The following is a 22,194-nucleotide window of genomic DNA, read 5'->3' on the forward strand; positions in this document are numbered from 1 at the left end:
CTAAATACCAAAACTTGTTTTTAGAGTGCATCACAGCAATCCTCAGCAATGCATCACAATATCCTCTCATCGCTACTATTGTTTTACACCAAGTTCTGATTTGTTAAACTTTTGTTAACATCAACACATTTGGTTGAAGAATATACCACAATCGAAATGTGACCCTTTTCTAATTCTCCGATTTATTCACAATACTGCATCCAATTCTTTGAGGGTTTTGCCAACATGGTTGGCCTGTGTTTGAGGATAATTTGTATGCAGTCCCATGTTGTATTTGTTTTTCCGAACACAAGAAAATTGTACATGGAAACATTAAATAAATCAAATTAAATAAAACAATGGCTGACAATTACCCCACAACAGCAGCCACACAAATCAATTAAACAAACAATGCCACTCGAACATCGTTGTATTAAAAATTGGATAATTTGAAGTCATTAAAAACAAAATGAGAATTCCAATAATGTCAAATGACAATGCCATGTGGCAATTAAATATCCTATGGTCTTATTCAAAAGCAAATATTTTGAAAACTGTTGTTGTAGCTGAAAAGCCATATTCAATTTCATTGTTTTCAGTTTGTGCAAATATTGGCAAAACCTTCCTTTCACATTCACATTTATGAAAACTCTGATTATAATTTAAACAATTAAATGATTGTAGCCGTTGGGTGAAGCGGATGTGTTTTTATTTCGCTCCTCAAAGACAAAATACATTTATATTCGTATCTCGGAATAGGTACTACCTATTACGAAAAAAATTTTGGAGTAGGCTAGAAATTGACTCAACATCTGCGGTGGTGGCGTCAGACCGCAGTATGTTGTCCTCCCCTCCTATAGGTGTGGGTGCCTTGGCACCTGTAAATGCAAATTTTGCCAATGAACATTCCACTAAGGAACAGGGGCAAACTTCTCACATATCAATGATAGCAGTCCGATTCAAGTTTAAGCTCAATGATAAGGGGCCTCCTTTTTATAGCCGAGTCCGAACGGCGTGCCGCAGTGCGACACCTCTTTGGAGAGAAGTTTTACATGGCATAGTACCTCACAAATGTTGCCATCATTAGGAGAGAAAAACCACCGCTGAAAATTTTTTCTGATGGTCTCGCCAGGATTCGAACGCAGGCGTTCAGCGTCATAGGCGGACATGCTGACCTCTGCGCTACGGTGGCCTCCAACTAGTCAGACTAATAAATGAGGAAGAGACGGATAAACCAGAGGGAAGCACAGTTCGTCCCCAGTCTTTAAGTAAAGGTGGTGTTTCTGACTCGGATTCAGACAGCGACTGTGTCAATGAAACGGTAATCGCAGCCGAATCGAGAGATGAGGGCATCGGGATGACAGCAGGAGTGAGCGATGCAGACCGAGAAAGCGATGCGGTACACGACGAAGGAGACAAAAGAGTATGTACCGGCAGCGTAATCGGGCAAATGTGCAGGATGCTGGAAGGGATAGAACTGACATACCAAGCACTTCTACGGAAGCTGCAGAAAGAATCAGATCTCCCGAAGAGCATAACACTGCTAAAATACTGAAGAAGAAAAAGAGCTCCCGCTTTCAAGTACTCTGGAAAAACCAAGCCAGCCATCTCGCGATGGAGACTCCAGACTGTGTCGTGCGGAGGTGGATAAAGTTGGAACAGGAACGAAGGAAGCGCGCACGGCCCCTGAGTCTTCATGGAGGACTGTGACTTCCAAAAGGAGGCCACAGCTATCACGGAAGGGGAAGATGGTCGCTAAGAATGGTAAGGAGTCGCCCTCTTACGCCAGAGTGGCAAGGAAGCACAACAGAGATGAGCTGACTTATGCAGTCATCAATATCGGTAGGATTCCACCAGATCATTGGTCCCAAGTGGAGGATCTGGTTAACTAGCGGTTTTTGGAACATGTGTGGAACTCTGTAGAGGGTCTACCCATACAATGATGAGTTGCAAGTTTAAAGGCGACATCTTTACGTTGTGTTTTGCGTCGGCGGAATGTATTGATAACGTCAAACAGCTCGTCAGAGGAAGTCACGCTCCCTGAGAGGGGTCGAGCTTTGTCAGACCTTGTGAGAAAGGTGGAAATCCCCCAGCTCAAAAAGGCTACGGTCTTCATCAAGGGATGAGGGAACGCATGTTGGGATTCTTGGGCAAGCAAAACCAAGGTTTGATCGCAGAGAAGTGGGAAGTCTTCCACAGGGAGGAGAAGGAGGAAGGAACTCTCTTTGTGATTGGCATTGATCAAGTCTCCGTGACGTGTTTGGCTAAGACTAAAGGCATGGCGTACTACGGGAGCAAAGCTGTCTTTTTCAAGATTGGGAAGACTAGGATAGGCAGAAATTTTTATTCTGCTACCTCAGACCGTGCAGTGGCAGGTGACTCAACACCGCCCAACAAACAGGGGGCCGACAACAAGACAATCACGGCATCTCTCAATGTTGGAAAGACTAGGAGAAGCAATGATCCTAATACTAAAATATCAGGCAGTGCAGTGGCGAGAGACCCAACACTGCCTAACAAACAGGAACCCGACGACGGACCCATCACCGACTTAAAGATTCAGAATACTGGGATAGGTAAAGATCCTAATATTGAAACATTAGGCAGCGCGGCGACAGGAGACACAATGGAACCCAAAGAACAGGGAGCCGATGATGGTACCATCACCTACTACCTAGAAGCCCATTTACTTAAGATTTGGAAGGCAAAGATCCTAGTATTGAAACATCAGGCAGAACGGGGAATGGAAACCCAGTAAAGCTTAACGAACAGGGACCAGACGATGGCACCATTACCGACTTTATAAAAACTCGGAAGACTAGACTAGGCAATGAACCTAAAACGTTGACATCAGGCTGTGCAGTGATTGGAAAGTCAATGCAGTCTAATGAACAGGGAGCAGACGATGAGATCATCGCCTACTTCCAAGATGCCCATTTACTAGAGGACCAATGATTGAGGTAATCCAGATATACTTCCACCGGAGCGAGACTGCTATACACGCTCTGATGGAGAAAATCAGCAAGGGCTAGATTCATATTGCCTTAATTCAGGAGCCATGGACGACCCGGAACAAAGTTTCTGGACTGAACCATATCAAATACCAATTCCATGCTATCACTGGTACTCGGAATTATATATTTTCCCCAGAGTTGTCAACGTCGGATGCAACAGTGGTGAGACAGGGAGACGGTGGAGCATACCTGCCATCACTTTATCTGCCTTTTGACTCTCCGACACCGCCATCAACGTCGGAGCTGCAATGGTTGGTGAGGAAAGCAAAACAGACAGGAAACGAGGTGCTAATAGGGTGCGATGCGAACTCTCACCACATGTCGTGGGGTAGCTCCAGCACTAACAAGCGGGGCCAAACCCTGACAGAGTTCTTAAATACTAACGACCTAATAACACTTAGTATTGGCAACATCGCTACCTTTGTCAATAGGATAAGGGAGAAGGTATCAGATGTGACGATATGTTCAGAAAATCTGATCGATGCGGTTCAGGATTGGAGGGTCTCCATGGAACACTCTTTCTCTGACCATCGCTACATTAGGTTTAGAATAGCACGGCCAGCGCCGAATCCGATAAGTTTCCGGAATAAATTAAAAACCAACTGGACAAATTTCGGAAGGCTACTCAGAAGAAGACTTGGGCAAGATAATTTAGATTGTCCAAGCACAGAAGAGATTGACTAAAATGTCAACAGGATTACGACTGCACTGGTGGGATTCTTCGAAGATAGTTGTTCTCTTCGGGAAAGGAAATCAGTCCAAGAAAAACCCTGGATGACCGGGGAGATTCGCAATATTGGGAAAGAGGTCCGCAGACTTTTTAACAGAGCACGTCGTAAAAAAGCGGAAGTTTATTAGGATGTGTATTACACACGGCTCAAGGAGAACAATAAGATTACCAGAGTGGCAAAACGTGCCTCCTGGAAGCTTTTCTGCGAACAGGTCGATAGCGTTAATGACGCCGCCTAGATGAAAAAGTTTCTCTCAAAAACCCATGTCCAAACTGAAACTTTAGTAGACGACATGGGAGTGAGAGCATAGACAACGGAGGACATATTGAGGCTTTTGATGAAAACCCATTTTCCACAGGATACGAAGGGACTCACGGAGACACCGGAATCTTGGAATAATGATCGAAGGTTTATAATAACGGAATTGATGGTGAAGGAATCCTTGAGGAGCTAATGGAATATTTCCGGCGTTACTGCAGAAAGAAGCATACTATCTGGCGCCTCGTATGGTCAAAATTTTCACAGCGTGCCTAGGACTTTCATATACTCCGAAAGCCTGGCAGGAGGCAAGGATGGTGTTTATACCCAAGCCCGGCGAGGCAGTTTGTGCGACACCAAAGGCTTACAGACCCATAAGCCTTACGTCCTTTCTACTCAAAACCATGGAACGTATTGTGGACACCAAGATAAAGAGTAGGACATCCAGCGAACTGCTCATATACAAACAACATGTCTATGTCAAGGGAAGGTCGGTGAAGACGAGATTGTGCATAAAATAGAAGAATCCTTCGATGCCAAAACGATGTGCGGAGCGACACACTGATCCAATCCTTAGACCAGTACCGGGTAAACCCGATTCTTAGAGACTGCATAAACCATATGCTAAGGAACAGGTGGATAAATTGTGTGTCCAATGGCGTAAATATAAGGGAGAAAGTGGCACAGGGCACGCCACAGGGGGGCATTTTATCGCCACTCCTATGGGTGACCACCTTAAAAGACCTTTTACGGAGGAATAGGAGGAATTTGAACCCGTCTGCTACGCAGACGAAGTTATAATACTTCTCAGGGGTAAGGATCCGAAGGAGCTATGCAGAAGGGCCGAAAGGGTCTTGCATATGGCATATGACTGGGCTATACCCAGAGGTCTCAATGTAAACCCAGAGAAGGCTGAAATGAACAGGCATCTGTTCACGAGAAAGACGCAGGTGGGCCAATTTAATGCACCACGTTTTCTCAATAAGACGATTTCGATATCTGACAAGGTCAAATACTTAGGTGTGATCTTGGACTGGAAACTGAAATGGAATTGTCCCATTCAGGAGAGTACTAAGAAGGTTCACAGATGTTGAGCACTATGAAGACGGGCCGTAGGCTCAAAATGGGGCTGAATACGAGGATAGTCCACTGGTTCTACAGAAGCGGGATTAGACCACTACTTATTTACGCCTCAGTAGTTTGGTGGACTGCTATGGAGAAAAAGTGCAACATAAGGACCATACAACAGGTTCGGAGAACATTTTGTCATGGCATAGGCGAAGCGATGAGGACCACGCCAACTAGGGCACTGGAGACTATTCTAAATATCCGACCCATTGACATACAGATTAAGTGTGAGGCAGCCACTGCGGCTATGAGACTTAAGGCGATGGGAGAATGTATTGAGGATGTGAGCAGCGCATACCACCGCAGTATAATCGAGGTGACGATAGAAAACCTGGAAGGAAGGGAAGAGGTTTCCGATTGGATACCTGAGATGAACCTTGAGGTCGATTGCGAGGCACTGATGCCAGCGGCACAGTCTTGCATTGACGGAACCCTAGTATTCCCATCTGGAAGATCATGTTACACGGATGGATCAAAGCTAGAGGACAGAGTGGTCCTGGGGGTTTACATTGAGAACCCAGAGACTGACATCTGTTTTAGACTGCCTGACCATAATACGGTCCTGCAAGCGAAGATCCGGGCGATCAGGGAAGGCATGAGGTGGTGTAGTACTAACCCTAGGACGTCAAGTGTGAACATCTTTACCGACAGTAAAATTGCCATAGAGCAAGAACAACCAGGACGGTAAGGTCACGAACAGTCTTGCAGTGTAAGGAGATTAACGCATTCTCAGAGGATGAGAAAATCCGCATCGTTTGGGTGCCGGGCCACAACGAAGTAAGGGGAAATGAAAGGGCAGACGGTTTGGCGATGAAGGCCAGAGGACTGCCGTCAATAAACTTGGTTAACCCGAAGCCTTTCGGGTCGACGCAGTCCGAGTTAAGGGAGTGGGCGACGAATGCGCATGCAACATTGTGGAACAGCGAAACGGTCAGTAGGACGGCGAAAATCCTATGGGAGGGATCCAGATCGTAAGAAGACGAAGCTATTAATAAGAGGAAGTATGAAGAAGTTCAATATACCTTTGGGTGTCCTAACGGGACACATAGGACTACAAGCTCACTTATGCAAAATCGGTGCGGCAAGTGATAGCAAGTGTAGGGCATGTGGGGAAGATGATGAGACGTTTGAGCATTTTCTATGTCATTGCCCGGCTTTCGCGTCCAACAGATACCGGTACTTAGGTGGAGACACAATATCAGACATGAACCAACTTAGGGGAGTGGTATTGAAAACAATTATGGATTTTGTAAGTAGCACGGAATTCCTAACTTAAAATTCTCTTTTTAGAGGTTATATAATATATTGGGTTGCCCAAAAAGTAATTGCGGATTTTTCATATAGTCGGCGTTGACAAATTTTTTCAACGGCTTGTGACTCTGTAATTGCATTCTTTCTTCTGTCAGTTATCAGCTGTTACTTTTAGCTTGCTTTAGAAAAAAAAGTGTAAAAAAGTATATTTGATTAAAGTTCATTCTAAGTTTTATTAAAAATGCATTTACTTTCTTTTAAAAAAATCCGTAATTACTTTTTGGGCAACCCAATAGTTTTAAAGCGCACAACATGCCGATTACTGGCTTAGGTGTATGTCCATAGATAGTGGCATGGGGCGGATTAATATCTGCACCCTCTTTTTAACCTAACGTAACATAACGACAGTAATTTCATAGAGTAAATGTATACAAAGCACATAGTTGCATGTTTGATAACTTTGCATGTGTACAAAGTTTGAATACCGTAGTAGTACTGCATACAAACATTGCATTGATACATTTTGGAATTCAGCCAAACAGCTATACGAACCACCAATGTTACCTCTTCAAATGAGGTTGCAAACTTAGATTAAGGTAACCACGAAATATTAAAGTTTTAAATGCATTGGCTAAGTTTTATGGAAGTGCAGACATCAACCACTCTGTTATAGTATTGCCATACAGACATTGCGATAGCCTCAGATACATTATATACAGATAAAGAATTTGAAGTTCGCATCTAGCCCGGCTGATGGCGCTTGAGAGAATAGAACAATGAGATTTATCTAAGTTCCTGACGTAAGCAGCATTTTGTGTACAATGTCATGCTGTTTGAATTTGTATACCCTCCACCATAGAATGGGGGGTAAACTAATTAAGTGATTCCATTTGTAACATCTTCAAATATGCATCTAAGACCCCATAAAGTATATTTATTCTTGATCGTCATGACAAGTCGATCTAGCCATGTCTGTCCGCTTGTCTGTCGAAAGCATGCTAACTTTCGAAGAAGTAGAGCTAGACGCTGCAAATTTTGCACAGCAATATCTTATTAGTGTAGGTCAGTTGGAATTGTAAATGGGCCAAATCGGTCAGCTTGCATATAAACCGATCTTGCGTCTTGACTTTTTGAGCATCTAGAGGGCGCAATTCTCATTCGATTTGGCTGAAATTGGCATAAGATGTTCTGTTATGATTTCCAACAAATGAGCTTAGTATGGTTTAAGTCGGTGCATAACCTGATATAGCTATCATATAAACCGATCTTCGGTCTTGATTTGTTGAGCCATTAAAGGGGTCAATTCTCATCCGATTTGGCTGCAATTTTGCATGAAGTATTTTGTTATGACTTCCAACAAATGTGCTAAGTATGGTCCAAATCGGTCCATAACCTAATATAGCTGCCATATAAACCGATCTGGGATCTTGACTTCTTAAGCCTCCAGAGAGCGCAATTCTTATCCGATTTTGCTGAAATTTTATACAACGACTTCTCCCATGACCTTCAACATATACGTCCAAGGCAATCCAATGATTTCTACTGGTGTTCAACATTCAATTCACTTATGGTCCGAATCAGACTATAACTTGATATATCTCCAATATCATAACAATTCTCATCCATTATTCTTTGATTGCCCTAAAAAAAGATACCGCGCAAAGAACTCGACCCACAGAGGTCTTGTGCTATATGTACGTAATGATATAGTGTTCCATAGGCAGCAACACTTGGGCTCACAAGATCCGGAATTTAATTCCATTTGGGTTAAATTTTGGATTGGAACACACATACTTTACTTCGGATTTATATATAGAAGTTCAAACTCGGAAAGGGAGGTTTCCTTAAGCGGCTTTGACTCCCTTTCTGACTCAATTACTACTAGTTTCAATGTTCGCAACTCCTCTTGGATTTCCCATTCGGGACATACGACTCCGGGGGGTCAATACGCCGAGCTATTCGCCGCGGCCTGATGCCAACTAGTGAATGAACCGACACACATTTCATGCGTCGAAGGGCACCAACATAACACTCTTGGCCTATTGTTAACTTCACACCCTGGGAAGTATAAAGTTAATGTCCTTGCGCCTCTTGGTAATTCCGATCACTGCACCATTTCAGCGTCCTTTTTGTGTTATGCTAGATGCGGTCAGATCAAAAGAGGATGCATTTAGGACTTGGCATCTGAACAAAAAAGCCAATACCAAAATGCTGCGTAAACAGGCAAGAACCCCGTGTGCCAGAGTACTTAGACACGAAAAGTTTCTTTACGAGCAGCGTCTTCGTGCCAAAGTTATTGCTTCTCCGAGGGGAAGCAAGAGCTTTTGGACATTCGTAAAAAGGGTAAAGGGCAACCCATCGACAATCGCAACTCTTGTAAAGGATGATCAGGTATTCACTCACCCGGTTGATAAGGCTAATCTACTGGCTAAAATGTTCGCAGGAAATTCTTCTTTGCCGTTTTGCAACCAACCACTCCACGTGATTGATAGTGTACCTAGCTCGATGCCTCAGATATTATTTCGAACACGTGGAGTTAATAGGGTCCTTGCCGATCTCGACGTTAATAAATCTCCGGGCCCGGACGGTATATCAACACTTGTCCTTTCTTCGACGCTTGCTGGTCCACTACGCAACCTTCTGCCTTGCTTACCGTGCAGCAGTTTTGCCGGCGTGTTGTAAGGTTGCGAACTTTCAGACCATCCCCAAAAACGGTGGGCGAACAACCCTGCGAATTACGGCCAGTTGCAATAGGCTCCGCGCTCTCTAAGGTTATGGAGAGCATGGTTAACCATTATCTTCATCATCGTCAGATACTTAGAGTCCAATGGCCTTCTTAGCGACAGACAATATGGGTTCCGCAGAAATCGCTCTACGGGAGACCTAATGGCATTTTTGTCGGAACGATGGAGTCGCTCTATCCACCAGTTTGGTGAGAGTAAGGTCGTAGCTCTGGATATCTCCAAGGCATTTAAAAGGGTCTGGCACGGTGCACCTTTATAAAAGCTTGTCACTTTTGGAGTCGGTAATAACTTCGTTCGATTTATATCAAGCACTATACGAGTTGTTGTAGATGGGTTCTGATTAGATAAATATACATTGAACGCAGGTGTGCCACAAGGCTCTATCCATTCCCATTCCCCTTCCCTTTTTCTTATTTTCATTGACGATCTATTGGTTCAGACTTCGAATCCGGTCTACTCCTTCTTTTATTTCGTTTTTTTTTGTGGGTAAGTTTGTTATACCCTCCACCATAGGATGGGGGGTATACTAATTTCGTCATTTTGTTTGTAACTACTCGAAATATTCGTCTGAGACCCCATAAAGTATATATATTCTTGATCGTCGAGACATTTTTATCGATCTAGCCATGTCCGTCCGTCTGTCTGTCGAAAGCACGCTAACTTCCGAAGGAGTAAAGCTTGCCGCTTGAAATTTTGCACAAATACTTCTTATTAGTGTAGGTCAGTTGGTATTGTAAATGGGCCATATCGGTTCATGTTTTGATATAGCTGCCATATAAACCGATCTTGGGTCTTGACTTCTTGAGCCTCTAAAGTGCGCAGTTCTTATCCGATTGGAATGAAATTTTGCACGACGTGTTTTGTTATGATATCCAACAACTGTGCCAAGTATGGTTCAAATCGGTCCATAACCTGATATAGCTGTCATATAAACCGATCTTGGGTCTTGACTTCTTGAGCCTCTAGAGGGCGCAATTCTTATCCGAATTGAATGAATTTTGGCACGACGTGTTTTGTTATGATATCCAACAACTGTGCCAAGTATGGTTCAAATCGGTTAATAACCAGATATAGCTGTCATATAAACCGACCTGGGATCTTGACTTCTTGAGCTTGTAGAGGTCGCAATTATTATCCGATTTGGTTGGAATTTTTTACGACGACTTCTCTCATGACCATCAACACACGTGTTTATTATGGTCAGAATCGGTCTATAGCCCGATACAGCTCCCATATGAATCGATCTCTCTATTTTACTTCTTGAGACCCCAAAAGGGCGCAATTCTTATTCGAATTGGCTGACATTTTACACAGATCTCCAACATATAATTTAATTGTGGTCCAAACCGGACCATATCTTGATATCGCTTTAATAGCAGAGCAAATCTTTTCTTATATCCTGTTTTGCCGGGAAAAGAACTCGACAAATGCGATCCATGGTGGAGGGTATATAAGATTCGGCCCGGCCGAACTTAGCACGCTTTTACTTGTTTTTTTTTAATTTTTTCGGCAGAGTTGCTTACTTTGAAGAAAAATAAAATGGTGATGAGACTTTCTGCTACGCATTTAATCTATAATGGAGCGAGCTTTTGTGGTGAATTACATACCACGCGCAGCACCTACACGTTCTTATGCGTGTTTGTCAAAATAAGTTAAACCATGTTTACACTTGGAGCAAACCTAGATTTGCGACGAAATTTCAGATATCTCGTGTTTTGCAACGAGGTTTCTTATACGTTTTTAGTATAAGCAAACCTATTTATTTGAGGATATTTAGCAAATTTCCAACACTGCGTTTGTTGTTGTTCTAGCTGTGTGTTGTACACTGAGGCGGCAGCCCTTGCCGATGAAAGACTCCATCGGGCCAATCCGGTACGTACAACCATGACATAACTACCAGGTAGTGTACCGTAAACAGCTGAGTACAATATTTTCTCGCAAAGTTCGCTATCTGTGAACGAGTTATGGTTGGGTGGGTGTATTATTGTTAAGTACTATAACACACAAAAACAACGAAAAATGGCACGAACTAGTAATATACTCTAAATCAGAGTTGCACTAATAACAAATTTTGACGGATAGTGCACTCAATATTTTGTTGTTGCGCAACTGCCACTACCTGTAAATGAATATATCTTGCGTACAACCGGCTGGCATGGGATTGACAATACGTTTGTATAGAATACCAGTTATTATCGATATTTTCAACAGCACTTTTTCTCAACAATTGACAATTGAAATTATAAAATTTTGTTGTTATATTTGTTCCCAATAAAACCGCTGTCGAAAACATCCCTGTTGACAAATACAAACCACTTAAATCAAATCAAGTGGATTAGGGCTCTAGTGTAAACGTTGTTTTTAAATATGTCGAAACGAAGACACTAGCACATCTATACGCGTTTAAAAGTCAAATGTTGGTCAATTTTTTAATGAGTTTTGAGAAAAACTTGAAAATAAAAAGTCAAACGAAATAGAAGGCGAACAATTAATTGAAGAGGTTAAAAAACACTCAGTATTGTATGTATAATAATATAAGTGTGAATTATATAAAATAAACGGGCAAAGATATTCCCATGACTATGCTGAAAACGACTAAGGCATAAGGGCAGTGAAAAATTAGATGCCTTAGGTGCAGTCATAAAAAACTGGGCGGCGACGTTGTAGTGCCACAGCAGAGCAGAGTTTGCAGCCGTCACTTCACGGAGGACTGCTTCAATAAGCGGAAAATTAGAAAGGGTGCACTGCCAACCTTGAGCCAGTGTCAGAACTAGTGCCAAAGCCAGATCAAGTGGCAGACAGAGTCAATACCAGTGAAAACATTTAGGCCTAAACCAGATTCACTAACAGAGGGTTGAGTCACTTGCGAAAACAAAGTGGAAAGGCCTCATGAACATCATTAAGATTGCCAAAATCTGCCTGTCGTGAATGTAAACAACCGTTTTTAAAATACAGCTTGAAATATTTCAATTTTGTATATTTTATTACAATAGTTCAATTTGAGTATGGAAAAAGGCACATTGCAAACAAATAAAAGCGGGCGAAGTTCGACCGGACCGAATCTTGGAAACTCACCACCATGGATTTTGCAATAAATTTATACAAAATAAATTTTGTTGAAGTGCATGCAAAATTTCAGCCAAACCGGAAAAAAACTGCGGCTTGTAAGGACTCAAGAAGTCCAATCGGGAGATTAGTTTATATGGGAGCTATATCAGGTTCTAGACCGATTCGGACCGTACTTGGCACAGTTGTTGGAAGACTTAATAGAACACTACAATCAAAACTTCAGCCAAATCAGAAAAATATTGCTGCTCGTAAGGACTCACGAAGTCAAATCGGGAGATCGGATTATATTGGAGCTATATCAGGTTGTAGACCGATTCGAGCCGTACTTGACACAGTTGTTGGAAGTCCTATCCTATGGGAGCTATATCAGGTTATGGACCGATTTGGACCGTACTAAGCACAGTTGTTGAAAGTCGCATACTTTGCGGCTTCCAGGGGCTCAGGAAGTCGAATCGGAAGATTGGTTTATATGGGAGCTACATCAGGTTATTGACCGATTCGAATCGTTTTTAGCACATTTATTGGAAATCATAACAGAACATCGCATGCAAAATTTTAGCCAAATCGGACATAAATTGCGGCTTCCATGGGCTCAAGAAGTCAAATAGAAAGATTGGTTTATATGGGAGCTATATCTATTGGGTTGCCCAAAAAGTAATTGCGGATTTTTTTAAAGAAAGTAAATGCATTTTTAATAAAACTTAGAATGAAATTTAATCAAATATACTTTTTTACACTTTTTTCTAAAGCAAGCTAAAAGTAACAGCTGATAACTGACAGAAGAAAGAATGCAATTACAGAGTTACAAGCTGTGAAAAAATTTGTCGACCCCGACTATATGAAAAATCCGCAATTACTTTTTGGGCAACCCAATAAAACTGAACCGATATGGCCCATTTACAATACTCAATGACCTACATCAATATAAAGTATCTGTGCAAGCAGCTAGCTCTACGCGTTCGACCGCTATCGTGACATCGACAGACGGACGGACTTGGCTAGATCGACTCGAGACGATCAAAAATATATATACTTCATGGGGTCTTAGACGAATATTTCGAGGTGTTACAAAAGGAATGACTAGATTAGTATACCCCCATCCTATGGTGGTGGGTATAGTAAAGAATAATTTGTTAAAACCCCGAACAACATTTTATATATCAACAAGTAAGAGCGTGCTAAGTTCGGCCGGGCCGAATCTTATATACCCTCCACAATGGATAGCATTTGTCAAGTTCTTTGCGCGATATCTCTTTTAAGGCAAACAAAGAATGATGAAAAACAAGTTATCGTCCGATTTGGGCCATAATTGAACTGAATATTGGAGACCATAGTAGAAGTCGTTGTGTACAATTTCTGCCAATTCGAATAAAAATTGCGCCCTTAAGGGGCTCAAGAAGTAAAATAGGGAGATCGGTTTATATGGGAGATGTTTCAGGCTAAAGACCGATTCAGGCCATAATTGACACGTATGTTGAAGTTCATGAGAGAAGTCGTTGTACAAAATTTCCAAATCCGATAATAATTGCGACCTCTAGATGCTCAAGAAGTCAAGATCCCAGATCGGTTAATATGGCAGCTATATCAGGTTATGGATCAATAAAAACATATTTCAGCCAAATCGGATAAGATTTGCGCTCTCTAGTGGCTCAAGAGGTCAAGATTCAAGATCGGTTTATATGGCAGCTATATCAGGTTATGAGCCGATTTGAACTGTACTTAGCGCAGTTGTTGGAAGTCATAACAAAACACCTCATATAAAATTTCAGCCAATTCGGATTAGAATTGTGTCCTATAGAAGCTGAAGAAGTCAAGACCCCAGATCGGTTTATATGACAGCTATATTAGGTTATGGACCGCATTACACTTAACACAGTTGTTGGAAATCATAACAAAACATCTCATGCAAAATTTCAGCCAAATCGGATAGGAATTGCGCCCTCAAGAAGTCAAGATCCAAATGGAAATCTCTTTCTAGGAGTGAGCTATCTTTTTGGCGTGCTGTCAATGGAAAACGCGCAAATTTTCATCCTTGTCTAAAGAAAAATGCTTAGTGTGGTCGAGAATTTGCGAAAAGAATGAAGTGAAGTGCCGGCGAGAGAAGTAACTTTGCGAAGTGGATATCCACTGCGTCACTTTCCCAAAGGACGACATTGAGCAGTGGTGCGCTAACCTACGCTTAAATAAAGTGGAGATTAATAGTTTCACACGGCTGTGTGGTCGTCACTTCGAGCCGGAATGCTTTTTAAAGCGTTGTTTCCGCAAGGGATCCAGGCCAACATTGCATTAAGGCAAGAAGTTGTGTTCTGTCCCTTGTGTGTGATATACATATGTATATATCTGCCGTAACGCACATAGCGTTCTGTTATGACTTTAAACAACTGTGCCAAGTACGGTCCAAATCGGTCAATAACCTGATATAGCTCCAATGTAAACGGGTCTCTCGATCATTTTTTGCTGGTTTGGCAGAAGTTTGGTTCAACTAAATTTATTTTGTACAAATTTTTAGCAGAATCAATATTGGTGTGTTCCCAAGATTCGACCCAAAGAGGGTGAGATAATACAAGAGAGGGTTTCTGCTTTGTCTTCCCCGTATCGTAAAATAACTCGCGTTAAAGACACAACATTTTCAATGTATTCCAATTGGAATCACTTTGAGGTTGCAACATTTTTTCTTTTTTTGTTTTGATTTGCCATTCTTTGGAACATTTTTTTGTATTTCACTTTGTGTTATTAATTCATCGTGAATTAATTTTAGTTCATTTCGGGTTTTTAAAACGTAAAGTATTTTTTTTTTCGTGTCGCTTGTGCTATTTGTTAACTTTTAATTTAATTTTTTATTTAATGTGAAAAAAATGATTAAATTTAAAGGGAATTAGATTTGTAGTCTAAGTTCCTTTGGATTTAATCATTTTAATAGTGAAAAGTGCCGGTTTATTACGGGTGACAAACTTCGGTCGTCGCGAGTTAAAATGTTTAAAAAAAAGAAAATAGTTTACTAAAGTGGCTTAATTTAAAGGGACTTAGATTAACAATCTAACTTCCTTTAAATTTAATCACTTTATGTGCAAAAAATTGGAAAAAAAAGGTTTCGGTTGTCGCGTGAGTTTGTGTGTTGATGTCGTATTTGGCAAAAAAGTTCAAAAATAAAAACAATTAAGAAAAGTTAAAAATGTTTAATAAAAAGTTTAGTGAAGTGTTTTAATGTGAAGTGAAACAGAACATCCAGGTAAAAACTCAATTTCATCCGTTTACTGTAATTCATTTAAATATTCGGTAATGGATGAAATTGTGTCCTTAACTGGATGAAGCAACGTATATAAACTCCAAATTTTCATAAACTCCAATTTTCTGGAGTGTTACAGGGTTCCATCGTGGAATGAAACCCTATAACAGTTGGAAATTTGGGGAAAGTAATTTCTCTCTTGTATAAATCTCTTTCTAGGAGAGAGCTATCGATTTGGCGCGCTGTCAATGGAAATCGCGCAAAATTTCCATTATTATATCAAGGAAAATTCTCAATGCGGTCGAGAATTTATAAAAAAGTTTGTAAAATTCTCAGTGCGGTAAAAAATCAATTAAAAATAATGAAGTGCGTACTGTGCCGGCGGGAGAGGAAACTTGGCGAAGTGGATATCCACTTCGTCACGTTTCCAAAAGACGATATAACCAAATGGCAAACAAAGTCCTTCATTGTTATTTATATTTTTTGTGTTTTTGGTTTTCTCCCTCAATTTATTTATTTAATTTTTTTTTCATTATGAAAGAATAAATGAAGGCATATCCTGGCTAATGGATGTTGATGACTGTTGATTGTGGCCCATGTGAGTGTAAGTGTGATGGGGTAGTAAAAGTCATTACAAACATGATGACAATGACAATTTGTGGTGAATGGAGTTTTTAGAGCCACTAAGAGGCTAAGAATTTTACAAAAGCCAACAAAAGTGATGGCTGAGATTGATGTATGTATGTGTGGTATATGCGAGAGCTATAACCACTGATATGATAATGAGATTGTAAGCTGTGGTTTTTTAGATCTGTAGGGGCTGATTTTTAATTGTTCTTTGAAAAAGCGTTCAGTAAGCGTGGGAAGTTTTTTTGTAATCGTGCAATCAAATCGAGGGTGTCATCTATTTCATATCTTGACTATTTTCTCTTGAATGCGGTAAAGAGGTCATGTGAAAAGGCAAATTCAAGTTGTCATAATATGGAAGGGACATGCAAACGTTCATTGTCCCTTATTCAGCAATTGCATGTTTAAGGAACAATTTTAACAGAATACAACTAATAAGTAAAAGCGTACTGAGTTCGGCCGGTCTGAATCTTGGGAACCCACCACCATGGATTCAGCTAAAAATTTATACTAAATAAATTTAATTGAATTTTTTTATTTTACACACCAAACTTCTGCCAAACCATCACAAATTAAGCTCTAGGAACAAAGATGATCGAGAGACTGGTTTAAATGGCAGCTTTTGGGTTGCCCAAAAAGTAATTGCGGATTTTTCATATAGTTGGCGTTGACGAATTTTTTCACAAATTGTGACTCTGTAATTGCATTCTTTCTTCTGTCAGTTATCAGCTGTTAATTTAAGCTTGCTTTAGAAAAAAACGCATTTAAACCATATAAACCGATCTCCCCATTTTGCTTCTTCAGCCCCGAATCTGACTATAACTTGATATAGCTCCTCCTCCGTTCTTTTTCATTATTCTTTGTTGGCCTAGGGAAGGTTAGTAAGGTTCCCGGGAAGGTTAGGTTTAAGTGGCAGTCTGCCATCAGACGCACTTACACGTTTTCCCCTATTATGATACCATAGGAACAAGAGAAGGAAGATGCTTTCTAGTTCCAACCGTATGTGTCTCGTCTCTCTGTAAAAACCACAAAGTTTTTATTGAAACAACCTAGCAGCGCATGACGATTTTTTCCCACTTACCAAACGTAGAATAGCGTCCTTTTTTATAATCTCTAACACCAACTTTGAAGGTGTCTCCCACTATTTATTCTTTCCATTTACCTTTTTCTCTACACCAATGTCGATGACAATTTCTTTTAATTCATTTTTACTTTGATTGACGTCATTTCAATGTGAATTATTAGAGGTTGTCTTCTTCTTATTCCACTTGAAACCGAATGTTGGAATAAAAAGAAATACGAAATATCGTATGTTCTACCCCTTCAATCCAAACATGCTGTGTCTTTAAACTTTGTCACTCGTTATATCGAATTGCGGTCTAAAGCCAACTCTTCTTCTTCTCACCCTCTTTGATAATTACCAGGTAGTGTACCGTAAACAGCTGAGTACAAATTTTTCTCGCGTGTGCACAAAAGAGGGAGAGATAATACAAGAGAGGGTTTCTGCTTTGTCTTCCCCGTACCGTAAAATAACATGCGTTAAAGACACAACATTTTCCATGTATTCCAATTGGAATCACATTGAGGGTTGCAACATTTTCGGGTTATTCTGTTTTGATTCGGGCATTCGTTCGAACATTTTTCGTATTTTGCTTTGTTTCTTTGCAACCGAAAGTTGGAATAAAAGGAAAAACGAATTATCGTAAGCAACTCAATCATGTTGTGTCTTTAACTTTTGCCACTGGCCATGCTGTATTTCGCTCTAATGCCAACTCTTTTCCTTTCTCACCCTCTTTGGTGTGCACTATCTGTCAACGAGTTTTGGTTGTGTGTATTATAGTTAAGAACTATAACACACACTCAATGAAAAATGGCGCGACCTAGTAACATACCCAAAATCAGAGTTGCACTAATAACTGATTGATGAGAAGGCGCACAATTAATTGAAGAGGTTAAAAACACTCAGTATTGTATGTAAAGGGTGATTTTTTTGAGGTTAGGATTTTCATGCATTAGTATTTGACAGATCACGTGGGATTTCAGACATGGTGTCAAAGAGAAAGATGCTCAGTATGCTTTGACATTTCATCATGAATAGACTTACTAACGAGCAACGCTTGCAAATCATTGAATTTTATTACCAAAATCAGTGTTCGGTTCGAAATGTGTTCATTCACCGTTCAGCGATGAGGCTCATTTCTGGTTGAATGGCTACGTAAATAAGCAAAATTGCCGCATTTGGAGTGAAGAACAACCAGAAGCCGTTCAAGAACTGCCCATGCATCCCGAAAAATGCACTGTTTGGTGTGGTTTGTACGCTGGTGGAATCATTGGACCGTATTTTTTCAAAGATGCTGTTGGACGCAACGTTACGGTGAATGAACACATTTCGAACCGAACACTGATTTTGGTAATAAAATTCAATGATTTGCAAGCGTTGCTCGTTAGTAAGTCTATTCATGATGAAATGTCAAAGCATACTGAGCATCTTTCTCTTTGACACCATGTCTGAAATCCCACGTGATCTGTCAAATACTAATGCATGAAAATCCTAACCTCTAAAACATCACCCTTTACAATAATAGAAGTGTGATTTATATAAATAAAATAAACGGCCAAAGATATTCCCATGACTAAGCTGAAAACGACTAAGGCATAAGGGCAGTGAAAAATTAGATGGGTTAGGTGCAGTCATAAAAAACTGGGCGGCGACGTTGTACTGCCACAGCAGAGCAGAGTTTGCAGCAGTCACTTCGCAGAGGACTGCTTCAATAAGCGGAAAATTAGAAAGGGTGCACTGCCAACCTTGAGCCAGTGTCTGAACTAGTGCCAAAGCCAGATCAAGTGGCAGGCAGAGTCAATACCAGTGAAAACATTCGGGCCTAAACCAGACTCACTAACAGAAGGTTAAGTCATTAAGATTGTCAAAATCTGCATATCGTGAATGTAAACAACCGTTTTTAAAATACAGCTTGAAATATTTAAATTTTGTATATTTTATTATTGGGTTGCCTAAAAAGTAATTGCGGATTTTTTAAAAGAAAGTAAATGCATTTTTAATAAAACTTAGAATGAACTTTAATCAAATATATAATTGCCATTTTGTTCGATAACCTTTTGCCATCTTCCTGGCAAATTTAGTATTCCACGCTCATAGAACTTCTGGCCTTTATCTGCAAAAAACTGAACCAAGTGCGATTTTATAGCCTCATCATTGCCGAAAGTTTTACCATTTAAGGAGTTCTGCAAAGATCGAGTATGGAAAAAGGCACATTGCAAACAAATAAGAACAAGTCAAAGCATGCAAAGTTCTAACGGGCCGAATCTTGGAAACTCACCACCATGGATTTTGCAATAAATTTATACAAAATAAATTTAGTTGAAGTGCATGCAAAATTTCAGCCAAACCGGAAAAAAACTGCGGCTTGTAAGGACTCAAGAAGTCCAATCGGGAGATTAGTTTATATGGGAGCTATATCAGGTTCTAGACCGATTCGGACCGTACTTGGCACAGTTGTTGGAAGACTTAATAGAACACTACAATCAAAACTTCAGCCAAATCGGACAAAAATTGCGTCTTGTAAAAATTCATTAAGTCAAATCGGGAGATCGATTTATATAGGAGCTATATCAGGTAATAGACCCATTTGGACCGGCACAGTTGTTGGAAGTCGTAACAGAACACTACATTCAAAACTTCAGCCAAATCGGAAAAATATTGCGGCTCGTAAGGATTCACGAAGTCAAATCGGGAGATCGGATTATATTGGAGCTATATCAGGTTGTAGACCGATTCGAGCTCCTATGGGAGCTATATCAGGTTATGGACCGATTTGGACCCTACTAAGCACAGTTGTTGAAAGTCGTAACAGAACACCGCATGCAAAATTTCAGTCAAATCGGGCATACTTTGCCGCTTCCAGGGGCTCAGGAAGTCAAATCGGAAGATTGGTTTATATGGGAGCTACATCAGGTTATTGACCGATTCGGATCGCACTTAGCACAATTATTGGAAATCATAACAGAACATCGCATGCAAAATTTTAGCCAAATCGGACATAAATTGCGGCTTCCATGGGCTCAAGAAGTCAAATAGAAAGATTGGTTTATATGGGAGCTATATCTACAATAAAACTGAACCGATATGGCCCATTTGCAATACTCAACGACCTACATCAATATAAAGTATCTGTGCAAGCAGCTAGCTCTACGCGTTCGACCGCTATCGTGATATTGACAGACGGACGGACTTGGCTAGATCGACTCGAGACGATCAAAAATATATATACTTTATGGGGTCTTAGACGAATATTTCGAGGTGTTACAAAAGGAATGACTAGATTAGTATACCCCCATCCTATGGTGGTGGGTATAGTAAAGAATAATTTGTTGAAACCCCGAACAACATTTTATATATCAACAAGTAAGAGCGTGCTAAGTTCGGCCGGGCCGAATCTTATATACCCTCCACAATGGATAGCATTTGTCAAGTTCTTTGCGCGATATCTCTTTTAAGGCAAACAAAGAATGATGAAAAACAAGTTATCGTCCGATTTGGGCCATAATTGAACTGAATATTGGAGACCATAGTAGAAGTCGTTGTGTACAATTTCTGCCAATTCGAATAAAAATTGCGCCCTTAAGGGGCTCAAGAAGTAAAATAGGGAGATCGGTTTATATGGGAGATGTTTCAGGCTAAAGACCGATTCAGGCCATAATTGACACGTATGTTGAAGTTCATGAGAGAAGTCGTTGTACAAAATTTCCAAATCCGATAATAATTGCGACCTCTAGATGCTCAAGAAGTCAAGATCCCAGATCGGTTAATATGGCAGCTATATCAGGTTATGGATCAATAAAAACATATTTCAGCCAAATCGGATAAGATTTGCGCTCTCTAGTGGCTCAAGAGGTCAAGATTCAAGATCGGTTTATATGGCAGCTATATCAGGTTATGAGCCGATTTGAACTGTACTTAGCGCAGTTGTTGGAAGTCATAACAAAACACCTCATATAAAATTTCAGCCAATTCGGATTAGAATTGTGTCCTATAGAAGCTGAAGAAGTCAAGACCCCAGATCGGTTTATATGACAGCTATATTAGGTTATGGACCGCATTACACTTAACACAGTTGTTGGAAATCATAACAAAACATCTCATGCAAAATTTCAGCCAAATCGGATAGGAATTGCGCCCTCAAGAAGTCAAGATCCAAATGGAAATCTCTTTCTAGGAGTGAGCTATCTTTTTGGCGTGCTGTCAATGGAAAACGCGCAAATTTTCATCCTTGTCTAAAGAAAAATGCTTAGTGTGGTCGAGAATTTGCGAAAAGAATGAAGTGAAGTGCCGGCGAGAGAAGTAACTTTGCGAAGTGGATATCCACTGCGTCACTTTCCCAAAGGACGACATTGAGCAGTGGTGCGCTAACCTACGCTTAAATAAAGTGGAGATTAATAGTTTCACACGGCTGTGTGGTCGTCACTTCGAGCCGGAATGCTTTTTAAAGCGTTGTTTCCGCAAGGGATCCAGGCCAACATTGCATTAAGGCAAGAAGTTGTGTTCTGTCCCTTGTGTGTGATATACATATGTATATATCTGCCGTAACGCACATAGCGTTCTGTTATGACTTTAAACAACTGTGCCAAGTACGGTCCAAATCGGTCAATAACCTGATATAGCTCCAATGTAAACGGGTCTCTCGATCATTTTTTGCTGGTTTGGCAGAAGTTTGGTTCAACTAAATTTATTTTGTACAAATTTTTAGCAGAATCAATATTGGTGTGTTCCCAAGATTCGACCCAAAGAGGGTGAGATAATACAAGAGAGGGTTTCTGCTTTGTCTTCCCCGTATCGTAAAATAACTCGCGTTAAAGACACAACATTTTCAATGTATTCCAATTGGAATCACTTTGAGGTTGCAACATTTTTTCTTTTTTTGTTTTGATTTGCCATTCTTTGGAACATTTTTTTGTATTTCACTTTGTGTTATTAATTCATCGTGAATTAATTTTAGTTCATTTCGGGTTTTTAAAACGTAAAGTATTTTTTTTTTTCGTGTCGCTTGTGCTATTTGTTAACTTTTAATTTAATTTTTTATTTAATGTGAAAAAAATGATTAAATTTAAAGGGAATTAGATTTGTAGTCTAAGTTCCTTTGGATTTAATC

The 22,194-nt window shown here is 40.4% G+C and overlaps 1 long non-coding RNA gene across 1 annotated transcript; it reads right to left on the reverse strand.

Annotated features, from left to right (window-relative positions):
- Window positions 1-16,546: 16,546 nt before the first annotated feature.
- Window positions 16,547-17,437, reverse strand: LOC131995554 (uncharacterized). Its single transcript, XR_009397506.1, has 2 exons — window positions 17,109-17,437; window positions 16,547-17,043 (listed from the first exon to the last, which is right to left on the reverse strand). It is a non-coding gene; the product is annotated as an uncharacterized LOC131995554 (long non-coding RNA).
- Between the last annotated feature and the right edge of the window lie 4,757 nt (window positions 17,438-22,194).

This window comes from Stomoxys calcitrans, chromosome 3, assembly GCF_963082655.1.
Source record: "Stomoxys calcitrans chromosome 3, idStoCalc2.1, whole genome shotgun sequence".
Lineage (NCBI taxonomy): Eukaryota > Metazoa > Arthropoda > Insecta > Diptera > Muscidae > Stomoxys > Stomoxys calcitrans.